This window comes from Eutrigla gurnardus, assembly GCF_963514095.1.
Source record: "Eutrigla gurnardus genome assembly, chromosome: 5".
Taxonomy (NCBI): domain Eukaryota; kingdom Metazoa; phylum Chordata; class Actinopteri; order Perciformes; family Triglidae; genus Eutrigla; species Eutrigla gurnardus.
In genome coordinates, this window is record NC_139919.1 from 27,092,379 (window position 1) to 27,108,605 (window position 16,227).

Here is a 16,227-nt window from a genome sequence, read left to right on the forward strand (position 1 = left end):
ATGCTGGCAGCATTTTGCAGGAGGAGCGTTTTTTATTTTTTTTGTTCACAGTGAAATGACTTATATTTGGCGATGAGGGCTGATCTCGATGCAAGTTAATGACGTTAAATCTGGCTGTGATTCGATCATCGTCGTGTCAGTAAGTGAAACATGCTGGGTTTTTTCTTTTTTTCGAGATGCAGCAGGTGTTTGTGGTGAGGGGGGGGGGGGGGATTTCAAAGGGGGTGTTTACAGCATTGTGTGTGTGATGTCACAGTGTGGCGTGATTGATTATTCTGACCATGACACTGACTGTTTTACACCGATTAGCCTTTTGACCCGATAGGTGAGAGATCACATCAACCACCGGGAGGATGATAGGTGGGGAGGGGTCCTAATTTACCGTCCCATTATCACAGCCCTGTCAGGAATGGATGAGAGAGGGAGGGACAAAAGGGGGGATGGGGGGCTATACGGAGACAAATAGAGGGAGACAGAGATGAGAGGGATTAATCAAGGAAGGCGGATGAGAGAAGAGCACCGCAACTGTAAAAACGTAGAGAAGCGGGAGCCAAAATTGCTCCCTAATTCTTGGTGTTTATTTTATCGGAGGAAGCAGGTGTGCTGTGTCCGCATCCTCGCAGTGTCCCCCCCCTCTCCCCATCCTCGCTGGCTGTGTGGCTCGCCCAGAGATAAGACTGTAATGAAGCCGGGTGGGAATAACACAGGCCACCAAAGGAAGCCGTGGGCCAGAAACTGTTGCTTCCACCCCTCCTCCCTCGGCTGCCCTTTGTCTCGCAACATAAATGTGGCCCCTTCATCCCCGTCCTGCTGGCTCTGTTTGTTTGGGGGAGCGTCAAAGGGGAGAATAAGTTGCACTGATTCCCCAGCGGGGGGTCGAATCGCCTTCTTTTGTCCGATCAGGCGGAAAAGGAAGCCGGAGCGGCGGAGATAAAACCGGTCACGTCTGAGTCATCAGTTAGCTTTACATCATCACGGGCTAATAGATGACATTCGTTCCTTTGAGGAAGACGAGGTTCAAGAGGAGGATTTCATCAGCGCAGGTCTAATTAGCGGGAGCCTTGTGAGCAGAGGCGACTTCTGTTGTTTTACTTTGTCTTCTTAGAGGCATCAGACCTGTTTGTGTCCTCAGTGTCTCTTATATATCGCAGTGTATCTTTAATAAGAGAGTTGCAGAGGATTCTGAAAGCGTAACGCTCCAGTGTTTGTGGTTTGCGGTTTCCAAACCTTTCGGGTCGTGGCGCCTTAAAATTGAAACAGTGTCTCCTCGTGACCTTTGATCGCAGGTTATGGCTTCTTGTGTGGACGTGATTTATGAGCAGTTCAACCGAAGAATTATGTTTTATATTGGATTTCTTGAGGTAAAAACTATATATATATATATTTCTGTTAGACTTGTTTATATTTACTTTAATCATCCCATCTGATTCATTGTAGGAATGATAAACACCCAAAGCTCCCTGATGAGAATAAATGTGAGTCAGTAAGCTTTTAACTTTCCTCCTTACAAAAGATTATCCATTAGAACCTAACGATCAATCTTTATTGGCCTAAATTATAATCATACAGGAAATGTTTGAGATGTCTAGACAAGAAAGCTAATAAACTTTATTTATATAGAATCTTTTGTTAAAATGGAAAATAAACAAATGAAACGTCGAGCTGACATTTTTTTTTTGGAGAGATAAGTTTTAAGAAGTGCTATGAAAGATGTTTCTGATTCTGTGAGTCTCAGATCGAGAGTTGACCAGCCGGCCGGTCCCTTTAGTCTTGAGGGACCAGAATGACAGCCAGGAGGCCCCGAAGATCCGAGGCTTCGCTCCGGCTGGTCTGGGAGCAGCAAGTCAGCAGTGTGACTGGCAGCTAAACCAAGAAGTCACAGCTATTTTCAGTTTTTCCTTTTTTCCGTTTTAAAGACACTTTGAGGAAACAGATAAAAAATGTATTTTGAAGAAGCGATGATAAGTCTCGATGATTAATTCTTGACCTTAGGAACGAGCTTCGTTAACTGTACGACCGTTTATAGTTTGAAAGCCCCGAAAATGCTCAAAATAATGAAAACGTCAACATCTCTGTGACGACTAAGCTCAATCGGAAACAGCGTGTGATGTGTTCGAACGCTCTGAAATTGCGATCGTTTTGTCAAAATCGCTCAAATTCTCTATTGGTGCCCACCTTCGCAGACTCGTGACCTCTGACCTGACCTGTTACAGGATAAAATCACAAGCCGGATGTTTATATGCAATTGAGTTGCAACCGATAGCTGTCATTACTTTGCAATGATGGGTTTCATGTCCCGATAACGCCGTGACATTGAGGACCCGACGCTCGCCAACATGGTGATACTTAACCCTCGATTATGAGAGCTTCACACACACACACAGACACACACACACACACTTTCAGGTAAAAGTTGGTGCAGCTACAGCACCGTGGGTTTGAATGCTGCCTCGTATGTGTGTGTTGATGTTTTTAGGGAGAACGGATTTCACATCAGCGCCCTTGTTCCCTCGTCCTCCCCTCCTCCTCCTCCCGCTCATCCCCCTATCCCGGTCCCTCTCTCCTCCCATTATTCTCATTCTGCACTAGAGGGCCCGTCTAGCGAACCCTGAATGCATTACGCTGTCTGCTCCATTGTTTGTGCTGTTTCTCTGCTCCTGTGCCCCACTCTCTCCCAATATTTGTTTTCATTAATCACAATGGGCGCCTGCTGCGGGTGTCTTGATGGCTTTTTTTTTTTTTTGTTGGCGTCTTTTGTTCCGCAGCGCAGCTTTTTTTTTGTGTGTCTTTAGGCGTTGGCTTTCTGTGTTTGTGTCGGCATGTGTGCAAAAAGTGTTCATGCACGAGCACAAACCTGTGGAAGCCACATGCCAGTAACGTATCCCTCCTCCTCTCCTGGGTTTCTTTGATCTGGGAGGAACTAGTTCAGAACGTTACACACACACACACACACACACACACACACACACACACACACACACACACACAGTTCACCAACATTCCTACACGTATCACATTAGCAGTCAAACCTCCTATAATGAGTGAGTCAGAGAAAAAAAAAAAGAGTCTTTCATATGGTAAAATTCAGAATACATGTCGGTTTTTCAATATAAATAAGCCAATTATTGGCTTAACACGGTATATATTTTATGATAATACATGTGGTCTATTTTGCAACGCGTATATATCTATTTTTTAGACGTCTCCGAGCTCGAACTACACAGCGACCTCGGCTGTCTCCATTATTGAGGATCGTGTTGCTTTGTTCGTCCCAGACGGGTGGTGTTTCCATAAGGTGGATAAATTAATAATCTCTGAAGAAATATTAAAACTTGCCCTCCCGCTCTCTCTTCCTGTGTTCCCTCTTCCGTTTTTTTGCTCTCATTCGTCCTTTTATTTCTGTTTTGTGCCCCTCTCTCTTTTGTGACTCACTGCTGTTTTTTTTGTATGGCATAACACACACCATGCTTGAAATGTATGGATTTGCCCAGTGTTAAAAATCCTCAGCCGTGCCGGAGGATCAATTCCAATTAAATATCAAATATGGTTTCTATTTTCTTCCCACTTTCTGGCTGTTCTGCAGTCTCACAGCAGCGTTTGGTCCAGAACGTCTAAAGCTCTCTCTTCTCTCCAACCCAACCCCGTCTGACTCCTTGATATTCCTGATCCTTTCAATCTCTGGGTTCATACCGGGGGTTTTCTGAGCTACGGCGCCGAATAATCACGACCGATCCTGTGGGCGTCCAGAGAAAGGGACGCTGTGTTTCTACGAGGATAAACACGCTCCTACTTTTCTCAGAAACAAACTAAAGCTCTATAGGAGATGAAAGGTTTCTCCGCAGTGAAACAAAGCGTTGTCCTGTGCGTCACATCGCTTATCATGCATAGCAAGTGTGTGTTTTTTATGGGCGGGAGAAAGAAACAGGCTAAAAAAATAACCGTTGTTAAGTATCAGCTGCACAGTGAAAGTGTGTAAATAAAGCTTTCACTGACTTTAAGAAAAAAAAAGTGGATTTGAGGAGGTGGCATCTGGTGACAGTTCCACACTTTACCTCTTTTCTTTCACTTTTGCACCTGCGGATTGCATCATGGTGATGTCGTGTCTGTGTCTATCTTTCTTTATGTATGAGTGTGTGTGTGTGTGGTGTGTGTGTGTGTGTGTGTGTGTGTGTGTGGGTGCACTTGAACCCTAAATTCAGTGTGTGTCAGACGATGTGGCAACAGTGGACTCGGCAGTGAGAAGCCCTTTTTTACCCAAGGCATTTCTTCTGGATAATAGAGTGTTTGTGTGTGTGTGTGTGTGTGTGTGTGTGTGTGTGTGTGTGTGTGTGTGTGGGGGTGTGTGTGTGTGTGTGTGTGGTGTGTGTGTGTGTGTGTGTGTGTGTGTGTATCAGCTAGAAGTGGAACTGATAAGAGCTCTAGGGATATCTCTGTCCTCACACCCTTTTCCAACGAGGACCATTCTTCCAAAAGTGGATATTGAACACGGAGGCCTCGACCTGATTACATCACCTAAGTAGCCGTCGCCATGTTCGGTACAGGAGCTCGTCGCCACTAAAGATGAAGCATCCAAATATGATTTAGGTTTGACACCTTTCCTCTGGGATTAGTTGGACTGCATGGTCAAAAATATGTGGACGCTTTGAGTTTGACTTTGGAAACTCTGGGTTAAAGTTAAGTAAACATGGTGGTTAAGGTGAATAAAAACAGTTGAATTTCAGGTCTGTGACAGGATGTAAACTCCTTCATCCACCTCTCTGACCTCCGGTCGTCACTTCCTGTCCATCTGGCTGCTTATAGGACGCACTACGTCCCTGAATGTTGACATCAGACATAAAACGAGAGAAATTGGCCCAATATGGATTTATTTCCCAGGGGTTGCTGGGTATTATTTGTTCCCATTGAGTCACACTAAAACAGGAATGGACCTTCTCCACTGCCACCGCAGTAGAAGGGGGGGTTAACTGTAATAAAGTTATTAAGATCATAGAACATTGGGGATAATGTCTAAGCTCATGGCATCTGCCATGTCGGTCCTTTAATCAGATATGCAGTCTAAAGATGAAAGCAAACTTCTGTCTAAAAACATCACTGTGTGTAACATTAAGATTTCCCTTAATTGGAATAAAGAGGCTCAGCCCAAACCTCACACACACGGGGGAGGGTAGGAGGGGGTGTCGACACACTTTTTGACCATCTAATGCCCTCCTAATGTGGCTGGGGACGCCCCCTAAATGAATCCTAATCTGTCACTGACATCGTGTCATTTAATTGGGGGCGAAGTTACTCGCCTCACCTCGCGGACGGCGAGCCGAGGAACGCTCCACCTCTGAACACACACGGCGACGGCACGCGGCCGTGTAAAGTAGTGGACATTCATAAGTCCCTCTGATCCCCCTGATTAAAGAAATCCCTCCGAGCTTCTTAAAACCAGAGAGAGAGGGAGAGGGAGGGAGAGTCGGGGGGAGTGAGCTCATTCATTTGTGCATGTTATATTATACCTCAGTGGATTGACCTTTGACTTCTCCCTCACTGTCACCCCCCCAACCCCCGACCCCCCCCTTCTCTCTCTCCATCCTGGCACATCCTCGATACTAAGCCTCGACCATCGCAGCTACAGAGAATTAATGAATTTTAAATCCCCCTGGATACATTAACTAGACCCATTTCATATGCCGGGGCTCAAATTACATCAATATACACTTTCTGCATTTGTAAATGCCCATCAATTATTAACGTGATGTCATTATCTCAGCAATATCTGTCATGAATGAGTAATATGTGTCAGGAGGCGGGTGTTGTCTAATCTTACGATTGTTTCCGGATTCCTGCCGGGCTCTTTCCTGCCACTTGGGGGCAGCAGAAGGAGAATGGAAAAACAATATTGACTTATTGTCACTTCACACACAGGACGTGACTAATGTGTTAGCAAACTATTTCTTATTTCCACACCCGGCAGTCATGAGAATTCATTTCCTTGCTGTCCCAACATTAAACTCTCTCTCTCTGTGTGTTTTCTTTTCAATCAGCCGCTGAGGGGGAAACTCCAGCTCTCTGCTGGAATACTCCACAACGCTGTCTGGCAGCAGGAAACCTCGTCCGTCTGCAGCATACAGTCAGGTTAGGACTTCACGCTGCTGCTTCAGACGAGACGTGAGGATGAACCCGAACAGTACAGTTCTGGTGCAAATGTTCAAATTCTGCACATCATGAATATTGAGTCAAGCATCTATTCAGGGACATTAGTTATGAGGAAGTTACATACATACGGTCCTTTCAAAATAAACTTCCATTCTTCAGTTAGCACCATAGCTTTCTGCTAAACCTGTTAACGTCTGCATTGTTTTTTATTATTGCAAATACGTTTTTATTCTCCTTGTCTTTCTGTAATGCATTTTAATTTTGCCTTTATTTTCTTTAAATTCTTCGATTTTTCACTTTATTGTATGACATGTTATGATGTGAAGCAATTTGAGTCTGCCTTGTATATGATGGTAAATAAAGTTGCCTTGCCTTGCTTTAGGAAAAGACCGCCATTGTTTACTTTTAGTTTTGCACAGGACACGAACTCTGGTCTCCTGGACAAAAGTTCATTGTCTGTTCCCATAAATGCCATATTTCCATCATATTTTCTACATAGTTTTCCAAGGATTTGAGGTTTGACTCACTCTTTAGATTAACCCTTAAGAAGCCACAGTGACACAGTTTCCACAAACACTTTAAATGAAGTGGAAAAGTTCCTTCTGCAGCTTCATGCTTGACTTTAACTCTGAAGTGACACAACCATGCACATCTGACAGGACTAGCCAATTTCAAAAAGCTTGTTTTTTGTTACTAATGGTCAGGCTTTAACCACATGTGCTGTGATACTGACCACATTTCTAAAACACATTTATATAAAACAAGTTATGACATTGTTGTGACAGCCAGAAACCAGAAAACCAGAAAATTTTGATTTCATGTATTTTCTGTTGAATCCCGAGCACATTGACACAAATGTAAACATGGAAATAAATTTGTTTAATGGTTCAACGTTGCGGCACCAACGTGCTCAACTCCTAATATTCCCTTAACTTCCATGGAAACTTGAATTTGAAAACATGTTTTCTTTCGCAGATTTAATTTTTAAAAATCAGCTAAGATGAAAATGAATTCCACTGACTCACACATGGTCATTAAAGTGAAATGAGATGAAAATTCAGTCGTAGTGTGCTACGTTTAGATTCCGAGAATGTTGCAGATTGAACATTTTGCCTTCAGCTGTTTTGATTTTGAATCAATTTCCAGAATGTATTTAATCTGTCGCTCGCAAATCCAACCAACTTCATGGAAGTAAATATTATAATCCCCTTGAATACCCCCCTTTAAAAATGTGTACAGCTTTTGAAAAACAACCTCAATCTCGTCTCTTTGAACACGTCGACTTCAAAGAAGTCCATATGTATTTCTATTTAGTCTCCGGGACGTTCGCTAATAATCGTGCATTGAAAATTGCCTCAAAAAAACCCAATTTGCTCGCTCTCCGTCTCACTCACTGTCTCCCTTTGTGTCTCTCTCTCCTCCCCTCTGATGCAGAAATCCATACTGTTGTAAATGAAGCTGTGAGGATCGATGCTGCAGGCAGGGTAATGCCAGAGCGCTGCCACCAGTGTATTGCTACAATGATCTAGTGGTTAAAAACACATTCACAAACAGAGAGGGGAAGATAGATCTGAGCCAGCAGCACGCCCACACTGCTCTCGCTGGAGACATCATCAAATTAAACAACGACTATGATGTCTTTCTGCTTCGTGCCCCCGCGACCACACCACCAGGTTTCCTCCACACACACACACACACACACACACACACTGTTTTCTCCGCTGCTATTGACAGGAACATCCGCTGGGGTGGATTCATAATAGAATGCATGACATGATTTGTTTCGAGTTTAGTTTGAAGGCCAATTAGTTTAACAAGTACGAGACAAATCTTGTTTGACAAAAGTTTATGTCAAGTGCATCCACCGGGAGGTACACACACACACACACACACACACACGCACGCACGCACACACACACACACTGGATTCATATCTAGTAACACATCTTTTTATAACATTCAGGAGCAAAACCTACACTAGAAGTATTTTTTGCTGTTTGGTTACTCTGTTGCCATGGTTTCACCTTTCCCTATTAGATCAAAACAAACACGACTGCATTGTTGCATTGTTACATTGTTAAAAAAGCACAAACACGATGCAACATTGTTGCCAGTTCTAAGAAAGTCCTTGGATAGCCTCCAAAAAAAAACTAAAAAAAAAGGAGAAGATTCCTAGAAAATCTTTCTGCGACTTTGGATGATTCTTTGTTTTGTGCACCCACCCGACTCCCTCCTCGTCAGTGACCTTTTCATTTCACCCCTTAATTCCCGCGGGATTAACGTCACTCTACCTCTGTTTCCGTGTTGCCACAGCAGCGCTCTGGATTACGGCGACTCCCTCATCCCGACAGTAAACACACCGCGGAGGCACAGATGCTCACACACAAACACACATCTATCAGCGTGAGTAATCTTCGCTGGGCAAACAGCAGATGAAGGCGACGCCTGTCACTTCCGCACGGGGAACAATTCATTAACCTGCGTGATGGCGTGTTGCCTCGCCAGGCTGGTTTTGTGGCGTTTTATTCGGTGGTTTTGGACATGTCTAGAAATAGAAGAGCCAGCGTGCGATAGGGGTCAAGGTGCTGCCCCCCACCCCCCCTCTCTGCGTCCTGCCGGGCAGATTACACCCATCATCCTTTTTGAACAAAACAAAACACATCCGCGGCTAACGGCTAGCTCCGCCGATGAGAAGCAACATCGCCAGGTGGGGAACACAGCGTCTCCTCCACACGTCTGTTTGTGAAGCTAAAACAGCGGCGTCCGATCCAGCGTGGGGGCCGCGGCTGTGGACAGACCTTATCACGCCGGGAGGGGGGCATTATGAACACAAGACTTTGCCTTGAGCCGCGGTCCTGATCCTTGTCTCAAATCCACTGAGCAGCAGAGTCAACAGGCGATGGGGAGCGGCGATAGTCGACTATGGGGAGTGTCAACAGGGCCGCGCGGCCGCCGGATAAAAGCCCTGTTTGTTTGACGAGGCTGATCCCGTCTCCGCTCGCCTCGGCCTCGGGGCCTTTTTTTTTCTTCTTCTACACCACTTTGGACCCCTCGGCTGAGCAGCAGATTACGTCTGATCTCGCAGGTATTTCGGGGTCAACATCATCCCGCCGCTGAAGTGTAAAAATTCTCTCTGCACTTCGCCTCAATCACACTCGCAAACCGCTCTGCCACTCACCCTCATTCATGATCCCCCCCGCGCCTCGCGGCGACCCCCGCTGATTAACATTTTTTTTTCCCGACGCAAATGTGTGTTGTACCAACAACACAGAGTGGCGAGTGCTTGAGATGTAATTAGAATTACGTATATTGATCGCGCGGGGCCAGACGATGGCGTTATGAATAATAGCTAGCATGAATAAGTGAAAGCGATAGGTGAGCTTTCTGTGATTTATGTACGGACTGCTGTGGTCCGCCGCATAAATCACCATGTTCTTATTGAGTTATGAAGCCCTACAGTTGCAGCAGAATAATGGCCAACTGTGTCTCGTATGCGTTTCTACTCAATCTATGAGATAACATCCATTGACCAATAAGCAAGCAGAGGAGTGTGTGTGTGTGTGTGTGTGTGCGTGCACTGGTTTCTGGTCCTGTATTATACACATTCATCTGATTTTACGTCACTGTGGAAATACAAGTCCACAAAAGGCTGCTTGTGTGTGTGTGTGTGTGTGTGTGTGTGTGTGTGTGTGTGTGTGTGTGTGTGTGTGTGTGTGTGTGTGTGTGTGTGTGTGTGTGCGCGTGTGTGCGCGTGTGTGTGTGTGTGTGTGTGTGTGTGTCTGTGTGTTTGTAATTTCATATTAGAACAATTAGACAAAAACAGCTGTAGTGTAGATAATCCATCTTTACACCTCTTCCTTTCCATTTAAGTTCAAGGGTTGACAGTTTACTCTTCATCAGCAGATGGAGGTTGCTCAAATCTCATCGAAAGCAACGGGATCTCACACGACCACATTAAACCCGATATTTAAAGTCCCAGTCGGCAACTTTTGTTTGATCATATTCACTGAAGCCGACACTACGCTCCGATAGAACAACATATCAACAGGGTTTTAGGAAAAAAAAGCGTGCCTCTACGTGCACGTAGAGCCTGTTGTTTGTTTTGCAAAGATCCGACAGCGCCCGGATCATCGTGTCCAATCAGCACGCAGGGCTGTGTTCGTGCACACACAGAGCCCCTCCCCCCTCGGGTCGTTCCACTATCACAGGGGGGAGGTGGAGGGAAAGCGCAACAAGCTTCCAATTCCTCGTTAAAAACCGAAACGAGGAGGTCCAAAACAACCAAGGAAAAGAAAACACCGGTGGAAAAGAAGGGAAAAAAGAAAGATGGCGACGGTGATAAAACCAGAGTCAACATCGGACCCGTGTTTCAAAGGTGGCGTGATCTAAGGGATTTCAAAGGGCATGAGGTCGAGATGGAGCTCGGTGGTCGTGGGGGAGGAGCGTGAGAGTTGCAAATCTGACAGAGTGCCCTCCATCCACCGGACTTGCAGACTGGGACTTTAATTTGTGGGTCTGTGGATGAAGAGCGTCCCATCCTGCCATCAGTCAGTGTTCCCTGCCAGGCTGGTGGCCCTGACTCTGGGGATGGCTTCGTCAGTCCGCCACTGAGGGTTTTGGCTGAAATATGAGATGGATCGTCACGACACATTGTGACATTTTGGACAGCCGTTCATGGTCCACCGAGGATGAATCCTGCTGACTTTGGTGAGCCTCTGAACGCAGTTTGACATTTTTGGTGCAATATTTCAACAACCATTGGGTGGATCTCCACAAAGTATCAAGTATCAGACATATCTAAAGCACCACAGGGAGGTCGAAATTCACATATTCCTATAATATCTCGGCGATTCAGAGGTCACTAATAGGCGTGTATAACCAAGAAAACCCAAAACTGATTTAGTCAGAACCTTAACTCAGCTTTTCTAGCCTTTACAGCACTGGTTTAGCAGCCTGCACAGATCAATTGTGTTGTAAATTCTCTCACCTTCTCTCAGCAGCGACTCGAGAGACAGAACCGTCTGAGAAACACGAGTGTCAGAGAAGACATTTCACACAACCGGCTCTAAAGAGAGAATAGTGGAGGGAGAAAACAGATCTATTAATCCTGTTCAAATTCATTGTGTCTCATAAATTCCGAGCGTGTGGCGATTATTAAAAGCATCGATGTGAAGTGCTACTAGGAGACAAAGCACAGATCTTTTGAGCAAACATATCCACTTAAATCTGAACCGAGGGCACAGAAAACAAACGATCCAAGAGCCCGATAAGAAAAGGTCCACCAGGAAAGTGTGGGAGCGGGATAAAAGAGAGAGAAAGGGAGGTGTTAAAGCGGTTCTGTTATTAAAATGTGTTGAGCTTGTTTATCATAAAATTGGTTGAGACTGCTAAGATGTGAAAAAAAGATGAAAAAGGTTAACTCAGGCTGCTTTTTATTTTATTTTCCGAAAAAATCATGCACCATTATTAAAAGGCACATTTTCCACACATTTTTACTTGAAATGAGAAAAGAACACGCATTTATTATTAGATTTCTTATCATAAATAAGTCCTCTAGTTCAATGTGAAAGCTGACTATAAATATTGTTGAAATATTATTGAATTGTTCTTCCTTTATTAGCTATTTAATGTGTCAGTCTGACACCTAGATGTTGATACCATAGACCTAACAAACCATTCAGACTTTATAAATCATCATTATGGACTTACTTTACTGTTTCCCTGTAATTAAACATAACAAAATTGTATCTCAGTTTCAAACCGCTGCAGTAAACCAGCCGATGTGTATCTTGTTATTCACAGTGAGTGAAATTCTGCTTGATGTTATGAACTCCACAACGTGCACGAAGCAGCAGTAGTGGTTATTTCACATGGAGGTGAAATCTGTGGAATATTTTTAACCTCTTAGAGGATTAAATGCCCGTTTGAATCGTCGTATTCCCTCCAACGCGAGGCTCTCCGTTCAGCTGGCAGGTATCTAGTTAGTTCCTCACGTCCACGCCGCATCTTTCACACCCTCCCTCCTAAGTGACACTAAGCCTCAGCAACAGGGGAGGGTTTTTAACGGGGCCCACGAACAGCTATTACCCCGAGTCTCTTAAGTGCCGTCTATACGGTGCGCTGACAAATCAGTACCCCCCCCCTCGGCTACTGTGTCGCTGCCGTCGGCGGGGAGAAGGAGATTTCATCCCACCTGATCAAGCATGGGATAGGAGAACAAACAGCGCTTCAGAAAAACACACATCACAAGCAAACATGCGCCGCAACAGGAGAAGCGCTTTTGTGTGTGTGTGTGTGTGTGTGTGTGTGTGTGTGTTTACTGGTGGGGATGTTATCTGTCTTTAGTATGAAGCTCTCGCTTTCTGTTCTCCAGAAACACAGCCGTGCAGGGCAGCTTAGGTCAGCGTCGACTGCTCTCTTCCATCTCACATTGAAAACACACACACACACACACACACACACACACACGCACACACACACACACTCACACACTCACACACACACACACACACACACACTCCCCCTCAGCACGCCGGCTCTCGTGGGCCGTGCAGAGAAAACCTTTCATCAGACACACTCGGAGAGAAAATATTTTAGCCCAGGAGGAGAACAGAACAGGGGCTGTGGGGAAATTGATTTTGATTTGAAAGTGACGGCAAATAATGGGGCTCGGAGGCCGTCGCCTGAATGCAGATCTGCTTCTCATTCCAGAGTGTAAATGGCGCATATCGAGCCTTTTGGAGGGGATAAACGGGTTTTAATTCTAACACAACAAGGAAGGACATGTGAACAACCCGTACGCAACAAACCAAATGCAAATATACACACACACACATAAGATACAGGGTTCTGGGCTGGCAAGCACGCGTACACACAGAAGGGAATAAATGGACGCACATTCAGCCGTTGGTTTGATAGAAGCATTACTGCGTGATCTCATTGCACAGGTCAGTGAACGCCTCTTTGTCTCTGCAAAAAAAAAGTGCCCATTTCATGCAGTAAAAGGTCACGAGGAGGACATTTAAAGATTACGTTCATGCAGAACAGTCTTTCCGCGGTGCTTCCAGACAGATTCCGAGCTCTGGTGAGTTTCCAGTTTTTGCTGCATGATGGGTAATGTTTTGTTGAGGACATCCGCTTTTGTTTCACTTCTTTTTTTTCTCTTTTTTTTTTATTCTCACAACATGGTCTAAGCCAGTCTGAGCTGCAGTTGTGTTCGGGCTTTGGCTCCCGAAATAGGCACACACTAAACCCACAAGGAACCGAACACACACACCTGCCTCCCAGAGGAATGCAACAAAAAAAAAAACCCTCGACAAAACAAAAATGAGAACACACGCTACAAGTATCTGTCAGCAGCTCGTTTGCAATAATTGAAATGTTAAAAGGCAATTTCAGCGAACAAATCAGAATCAGTAAAAACCCAAAAACCCAGTCTGCCACCTTCAGATACATCTTAGCGCTGTCAAGTTGACAGCTATTTAAAAAAACTGAGAGTTGCCAAATTATACGTCATTAAAATTCAACAAATTAATCATGATTTTCACTGACAATGGTGTGGTGTAATAAAGGAAGACTGTCAAACAAAAGCCGGGCGCATTACCACTTCCAAATTAATAGTGACTGACACCGACACCCCCGCACTTAATTAATGGGAAACAAAACACAACAAGAACATCCATCTAGATAAGAGGAAACAAAAGGACGGGTCGGCTCGTGTCATCCCGTTTGCTGCCCGCTGACAGCGAGACACCGATAGTGTGTTTGCGCGTGCACGCAATGTTGTTTTTCTCGACTGCGATCTCTTAAGTAGACACCCAACACGCCCCGAGCCGCTGACACGGGAGTTTATAAGCAGGCATTATTTTTAGCGCCGCTGTCATGTCTCTCAGAGTGACAGCTCCTAAAAGCTTCCACAGGCGAACCCGTCTCCACTTTTCTTTCTTTCTTTCTTTTCTTTTTTTTTTTTTGCACTCTAAATCTTCTTCTTAACGCCAACAACTGGCCGATATTATGTTACGACATGAAAGCTGACGCGTCGGCCATGCTTTCCATTCCTTTTTTTATGCTTGTTCCTGCCCCATGTGGCCACGGTCAATACTCGCAGATCATAATAATATCCGGCCGCCGGATGTCCAGATATTTCTTTGTATTTTATTTTTTTACCCCCGTTACAAACCGCACTTGTTCATGAAAGGAATCGCATAGAAAAGGACGGAGAGGGGAGAAAGAGGTCGAGTGAGGGAGTGGCGTTTTAGAAAACCACTCCGGAGAAACGGGACACTCCCCGGCACTTTGTCACATCAATTAGGAATCCTATCTGGCCGATGGGATGGAGGCCTGCAGGGCAGCGGACAGGACGGCCATTATACATCTTCTCTGTGTGTGCGTGCATGTTTTTTGTGTGACGGCCAGGAAGAAATATCAACTTTTAGCCTCCCTGACCCCCGGGGAGAGAGAACATTTTAGCGGTGGCTTTAATTGCTTCACATTGTTAATTTCCTCTTCGCTGCCGATGAACGAACGGGTGGGTAGGTGTCCTCCCTCTCTCTCTCTCTGCCTCTCTCTCGCTCCAACAACAGTGAGTGGTGCAGTCAGGCCTCGAGGCTGTCGGAGGGGGAACAAAGTGACTGGGTGATGAGCCAGACGCCCGTCGTCTGATCACATGGACTGATGCTGTGCCAGACACCACAGCCACCGGCTCACTCGACAAGGTTCCTCTCACAACAGAGGAACATACTTCCGACCTGGGCCTTTTATACTTCTCCTGTCTTCTTCCCCTCCCTCCTTTCTCTCTCTTCCCCGTCTCATTCTCCCCCTCCCATCTGCCGGTTTCTCCCATCTGTCCCACTCGAGGTTTTACTCTCTTTCTTTCTCTGCCTTTTCCAAAAAAAAAAAAGTGCTCGCCTGTTGTTCCTTCCCACGCTATTCAAATGCGAGGTGAAAGATTGCGGCGTCTGAAGTCGTCCCTCTCTTCCTCCTCGTCTTGTTAATTGTTCTCTAAGTGAGGAGGTTGCTTTCCCGCTGTGCGCCGCATCACTGCGACACGACGGGTTTACCTTCGTGGGGAATCTGCATTTTTGAAAGGCAACAAATACGGGTGTCGACAACATCACCCTTCCTCTGGCGAAACTGAAGGCGTGATACACACACACACACACACACTTGGAGAATGCCATCAACAGGCAAATGTTTGGAAGCCACCGCTACGCAGCGCTCTGACAGCCCCTCATCTATACTGAATCAAATCCTCGGAGATGTGTGTACGAAACAACTATATTTTTGCTCCATGAATAAGCTGACTTCCCCTCAGATTTGTAGCTCCCAGCCGCAGCAGTGCTATGTATAAATCAATGCCTTGGTGGGCGAGAGAGAGGGAGCGGTTATATTTACCCTGTTTCCTAGCTAGCAGCGCTAGTTGTACTAGGGGGGGTAAAGGAATTCGATACACACCACTGGAAGGCTTTTCTCGCTCACATACGAGGAATGGCAGTTCTCTGCTGAGAGCAACGGCCCTAATGAAGGAGTACCAGGCCAGTCAGGCAAGAAAACACACTCCGCAACACATCAACGGGAAAATAAAACCGATTTCTGTCACGCGCCACGGGACGAGGAGGAGAAGTCGGGGAAAATCTGAATTGTACACAAGTATCTGATTCTCCTCACAAACGCAACCGGCTTCGACAACGATCGAGCGATCGGCATTTAGTCTATAAGGGTTTATTGATTCAGATGAAGCACTTGTGTGTCTTCCCGCGCCGCGTTTGCAGGCGGCGGCGGCGCCCGAGTGCTGGATTAAAGTTGATGGGCGATGAATTATACATGCGGGCTGAAATGTAATTCTCTTCATTAGATGACAAAGCTCTTGTTTGAATATTGCATACTGTGGTAATAATGCCGCTTTTTTATCATCGGCCACTGGAGTCGGCGCGGACGGAGGGAAAATATGTCATGTCATCGCCGCAACGCGCCGCTAATTGGTTAATTCAACTACCAAATTAAAGTGGAATCAAGGCGTTGTTGCCACATTAACTCGGAGATAAGAAAAACATGCGATGTCTGCTTATCTCCGGCGAGGGGATGAAT

At 45.6% G+C, this 16,227-nt stretch overlaps 1 long non-coding RNA gene across 1 annotated transcript in view; it reads left to right on the top strand.

Moving 5' to 3' along the window:
* The window catches only part of LOC311013695, a 54,637-nt gene extending 48,375 nt beyond the window's left edge, over positions 1-6,262 (top strand). Inside the window, exon 4 of the long non-coding RNA XR_014597179.1 lies at positions 6,030-6,262. This is a non-coding gene — a long non-coding RNA (uncharacterized lncRNA). The remainder of the gene's footprint in view (positions 1-6,029) is intronic.
* Positions 6,263-16,227: the final 9,965 nt, after the last annotated feature.